The following is a 6,373-nucleotide window of genomic DNA, read 5'->3' as shown; positions in this document are numbered from 1 at the left end:
TAGAATCATACCTCATGTGCACTGCCTGTGAAAGCCACAGGACCAGACTGGAGCAAGTCTAAAATAAACTCTCTTCAGCATATCCTGCCTGTGTCTCAGGCCCTACTGCTGCAATCTGCACATCCTGTTTAACAGAGAACACTACTTACCAACACAGAAATAACCTTGCAACATTAGGAAACTGAGTCCTTAGAGTGCTCCCTGACCACATCCACTCAGTGCTAGAGTACACTAACATGAACATGAAGCTGAGCTCCCACTCTCTTGAGCACACTTGTGCCAAAGCAGGTACCTCAGGCGACACTTTTGAACATAGCCACTTTTACTGGATCTATAGCTGGTACAGATTGCAGTGCCATATGCTCCTGTAGTGTTTAACGCACTTACAGGTACCTGGCCTGGCTAACCAGGACCACAACAAAGTGAAACATTTCTTAAATTAAATGCTTACTATGATATCAAAATTCAGGGATCCATATTTTAGCAATATACCAAGAAGAGAAATATCCACAAACAAAATAACATGTTCAAGAGTCAATCTCAAAAATTGACAGTGCTTATACCTCTTGAGAGACTCTTGATTCTGATCTTTCAGTAAGAAATAAAAACCTATAAAAGTAGAGGAACTTAAGTTTGGAAACACTCCTCTGAAGACTTCTACTACTTTAATAAAGACTCAGATGCTGAACTACCATTTATTCAATACTGGATTTTTTTTGTTGTTACAAAAGAGTGAAAACTTTTCCACTTATTAAGCAAAACCTTCTTTAGGGGAGAGCATGTATATTTGGAAATTCAAATGTTACAATGCTCATCTGTGGCATAATTGTGGTGAGAGAAATAAAATAGTGTAATTCACTTTTATAATATTTTAAGTTAATGTTCAACCCTTGATTTCTGATTAAAAGGACTAGCTTTTCATAGAAGTCTCAAACTGTTACATCCAATGAATGAGTTGTCACAGTTTGAAAGGATAGTTCTGCCTTTTAACTATGTTATTTAAGGCATGGTTGTGTTCAAAATGCATTATATTCATTTTATACATGCCATTCAAAATGAGCATGGACTTAACATAATGTGGGAGTACAAAAACTATGGTATACATTATATATTTGCAAGCTAAGATATAGAAACATGGATTGCCATTTTAATTAATTCTATAAGCATCAGTGTTGAAATACAGGCTGTAAGTTTGCCAATGAAACATAGCTGTTTTTAAACTCTCTTAGAAAACCAACTGACAATAGCTTGGCAAGAACACTAGCAGAAAATTAAAATGAAAATGTCCTGAATGTACCCTTTAAGCAGAAAATTATTCTGTTTCCAAACTGCTAAATGTAGGATCCGGCCTAAACTTTCACTGAAAATACATTTTTCCCAATTCAATCATTATAGACTATTTCATTCAAGGCCAAGTTAGATTTGGCCTCCTCTAAAATAGCTAATCTTGAAAAGGGAAAAGAATTGATAAGGGAAAGAAACAAATTTTCAAGTTTTAATGATAAGATTACTGTGTTACAAAACCACAATGCATGTATAAGAACCTTAAAGTTTTGATTAAAAACACTGGCAAAATTTCCTTTGCTAGTGCACAGCAACAAGACTTTGTTGATTAAATAGAGTTATTCTGAGACACACTAGGCTGGGGAATTAGCTTTCCATGTTTACAGGTAGGAGTCTACAGTAACCAGAGACTCAGTGAAATATCTACAAATAGACATCTCAGGGGGGTGGAGGAAAAAAGGTATATTGAGTTTTGTGCATTTTTATTAGATTTTCCAGATACTATGGAACATCCTTTCCAAGTAAGACCGCTTCTATTATTTGATTAAATCTTTATAAAGTTTTCTCGTAATATCTGCCTACCTTTAAAAAATACTGTTTAAAAGACTCAGATGAATTTGAAATGGAAAATACCTTTAGATACTTAAAGTAAGATTAAGCTGCTGGAGTTTACTTTTTGGATGGAGCTAGAATCATTTAGACACTCATAAAGATGTTGGGGTCTATCTGACTTGAAGGCCTTGCTTGTGTCAGGAAAACCCATAAATGCCAGAATTTTATGTCCAAAAGGGTGACAGAGGAGTCCTGCAACTTTATTTGAATAAACAAATAAAGGGAGAGTTTCCAGTGGGGCACAGGCCCACGAAGTTTTCCCTCTCGAGGTTTCAGAGGGCACAGCCTCCTTTTATCCTAAACTCCCAGCCACACCTTGCCCCCTTCCCTTCCCCACTGACTGAGCCACTGGGAAGGTACAGCCTTCCCAAACCACCTAGCGCATATTCCCCCCTTGAACCTACTATCTCACCCCGAAGTTCAGTAGTTCAGGTTTGTGCAGCCCCTCGTCTGTTTCAGGAGCCAAGCTCTCTGGGCTCTGCAATCAACCTGCTGCCCAGAGTTGGTAGAGATGTTAACACTCATTTCAACACCCACACCTTCACCCATCAAGTTGCTTGTAGAGACATGAGCGTCCCTCCCAATCCCTCCTCTTCTTATTTCTCAATTTGTCTTTACAAACCCTTATTATTATTAACTTAACCTTTTCTAACAACCAGGAGCACTTGAAACAGCCCATCCTGACTTTTCCACATCTGGTCCCTGCACCAGGAGTGGCAAGTAAATACAGGGAATAAAACAGACAATGACAGTTCATATTAGTCCACTAGAGCTCCTGGGTTAAAAAAAAAAAAACCCAAAGTAATGAATATTGTTACACAGAGAAAAAGTATAAAACAACTTGGGGAATGTTGCAGTCCGCAACCTCAGGATCTCGTCCAGAGAAGCAGCAGGATTCTGGGGACCAGCATGAAACACCAGCGAGCCGGGCTCCCGGTTCATGAGACCATTTATTCAGCATGGGAACAAACTCAGATCCAGAACAGAGAGCTCCGAACAGAGGCACAGCAGGGGTTTTTGAGGGACAGAATTCTTGAGGGTCTCCACCCTTGAGGGTGGAGTTCAGGGTCAGGGACCACTGGAAATTCAGCAAGGGAGAACCCCCCAGGGACACAAACCCAATCAGAACCCCTGGGCCATCCTTCACAAGGGGTTTGGGGTGGAACAATGTAACTCTTTGTCTCCCCCGAGGCACTTCGCAACAGGGGAACACAAGCCAACTTCCTGTTCATGTCTCATTGTCCCAGGCCTCTCCCAACCCTGTAGAATGTGTTTGAAGGGAATGGGCAAATGCAACTATTAAGATAAAACACACACACATTCACCAACAGTGTTTGAATAAAATGTACCTGCTCATCTTTCCCACTTAACAAAAGAACATTTGAACAATTGTTCCCCCTTTTGCATGAAATTCAAATCAGACAGAGAAGTTCCCATGTCTACTAGGAAGCACACTTCTCAGTTCAGCAAGGGCTCCAGTGTGGTGAGCCCCCAGTACAACAGCAGATCCTGACACACTCCACAATCCATTTCTAATCTTCTTTTTTACAAATGACTCATTGATCTCTTCCCAATTGCTGTTCTGGTGGCTGCCCCCATCCCTTTGGTCCTGGGGCGCTCCCTGCACATTGTGCCATTGGGGGTTGTCAAACCTGAGCCATTATCCTTGCTTGTACCTTTACTTTTCCTTCATCCCTTCTTTCATATCTTTTATGTACCTGAGATGCTTTTCTAACCAATTCCTGGAAGGGCTCACTAGACCACCTCTCCAGCCCCTGCTCTTTCTGCATGTGGACTCTTACCCTCCCTCACTTTGAATGGAGACTATAACTCACACAGATAGTTTATTTCAATTCCCTCAAACAAAACACAATTGAAAAATAATGATCAAATAGTAATTTTTCAGAGGACTTTTTTCCCCCCTCTTAAAATGCTACTCTAAACTGAATTTACAATGGGAACAAGTTGTTCTAGCAGACACAGTCTGCTTGTAGAACATGAGATACACTGGCCCCCTTCTTGGGAGTTTTTATACATCATCTCAAGCACACTCCTGGCCAGCACTACACACTGCAGTCACAACTGAATTACAGGAATGCTACTGCAAGCATTGCAAAACAATCTTAGTAACAAAATTCCTTAGGAAAATCACTTTATCTTGAAGTGTTTTATATGAATAGTACATATTTACTAGTTTCCAACAGTATTTAATATTTTTAAAGGGAACCTAATCAAACTCAGAAGATATCTGTTTTTACTGCTGTTAATATAGTTCTGTTAATTAAAGAAATTTATTTCTGACCATGCATATAATAATTTAACAAAAAGTAAGTGCCCAAGTCTTTTCAATCACAAATTTTAATAAATCAGAGGAACACGACACTTGTGGCTTCTGATTAAAGCACTGCTTGTTTTCATTTAGTGCTCACTAGATATTAGCATTAAACTGCTTTGAAGCCTGTACTGTATTTAGCCTTTCATTTTTACAGAGAAAACAGCACTGCTTAGCATGAAGGCTTTTATTTTCAGTCTCCAAATGACTAAAAATTGTCCATGTTCAATTCATTCCAGGCATACCGTAATTTTTGCCTTTCAGCTATTTAAACTGTAAATATGTCACAAATAAATTAGAATTATGAAAAACAGAAGGGTACACTATATGAAAATATATTTAGCATATATTACCTTATTTATTAAAAGTTTAATTCATAAATGTCATTCTATTCATTGTTCCATTTTCCCAAAGCTTCTAGAATTTTTTATATTTTCCACTAGAAAATAAATAAATAATTTTTAAAAATTAAATAATTCTATTTCAATTGTATCTCTAATCTGATATTAAAAACAAACAGAGAGACAAACACCACTTTTTACTGACTAGAGTAAACAAACTTGAAATATTTATTCTTCATGACTTAACACTCGCCCTGTAGAGACAACACCTAAACAACTGAAAAAAATTAATATTTCTTTTTGGGTTTGGGTTTTGGTTTTTTATTTTTAATTGGAAGCGAGTATAACAATAAATAGTGAGTGAAAATACCATTACTTCATTATATTTTGACAGGAAAATACCTTGCTTTGTTTGAGAGACACAACACATGCATGCCCCCAATGCTGAGAAATGTAGAGGATAAAGCACATTTAGGTATGAACTGAATGTCACAGGATCTCAATCAGGTTTGGGGACAGGGGGTTGCTTATCTTTTAGTCTGACATTATTTCTTTTAAGGAAACTCTTTCATGAATGTCTAGAGTAAAGGATCTAGGACCAGGTGTTTGCTCTTAGACCCTGCTGCTCTATTCAGTTGCACTTTAACTTGGTGTCGGGGCAAAACTCTGACAACCAGGAAAGCCTCTCTTCTGATGTTGGTTTCCTCAGAAAGGAAACCCAAGGATGCAGGGCTGGACAGAAGCTGTGGTACACTCCAGCAGAAAGACCAGACACAGCCATGCATTTTTTCAGCTATGAAAACCTGCCAGGTAAGCAACTCACTTGAAGTAAGTTTACCAGTAGGTACAGAGAAAAAACTACGAAACTTGACATTGCATTTCAGCTTCATGGTCTTACATGAATTCTCTACTTCTTACACAGAAGCAACAGCAGTGAACCTTAGCCACAGACTGCAGCTATTTATAAACACCTGTGTAAAGTTTCAAGTCCTTTCCATCTGTTAAACATGTGATCTGAATGCAAATGGGTGCTTTCCAAACTCATCTGTACCTCTGCTTGAACTGTCTCAATGTCAACATGTGTAAAATGTTTCTTACCTAACTGTACACTAAAGCTCACAGAAACATTGAAAAACAAAGTAATGATTGGGATTGTAAGACCAATTTGCTTTAACTGTCAGGCCTTTGATAGCATAAATTATACACTTTGGATTCATACAAAGCCTTGCTTTTTTACAATGCAGGCAGCCAATAAACACTAAATGAACATCAATATGATTACATGAAATAGATTCCAGTCTAAAAGTTAAATCTTGGTATTCATGACTCCCTTCCTATCTTCACAGTGGTTTCAAAAATATATTTTCAATACCATTCTGAAATTATTACTTTTGTTCACATTTAATAGAACAGGATTTTTTAAAATCACAGTTCACATTGCAGTAGTCAGATTTTGATTTATAAAAAAGGTCAGGACAACTTTATTTTTTTAACTATAGTCAGAAATGACTGGACCTCCCTTGGGGATATAATTATATCACAATCTATTGCTGCTGAATGCATTGGGGCACTTAAGCTTGTTAGAGGAAATAAAACATTCTTTATTACCTACAAGCAAATAAAGGAGTATATAAACTAATCAAATCCTGAAAGACCAGCTTCAAGAGATATACAGACAGGGAAAGAATCACACTGTGGGTTTTGTGTCCCTGGGCACAAATGTTCTTCTTTTAGGAAACTGAGATTGCTGCTTCCTTTCATCTTTTTCACAATATCAGTGATATCAGTGATAAAATTTTTCAAA

Source organism: Poecile atricapillus, chromosome 4 (assembly GCF_030490865.1).
Source record: "Poecile atricapillus isolate bPoeAtr1 chromosome 4, bPoeAtr1.hap1, whole genome shotgun sequence".
In the NCBI taxonomy this organism is placed as follows: domain Eukaryota; kingdom Metazoa; phylum Chordata; class Aves; order Passeriformes; family Paridae; genus Poecile; species Poecile atricapillus.
Note: the sequence above shows the minus strand (reverse complement) of the source record.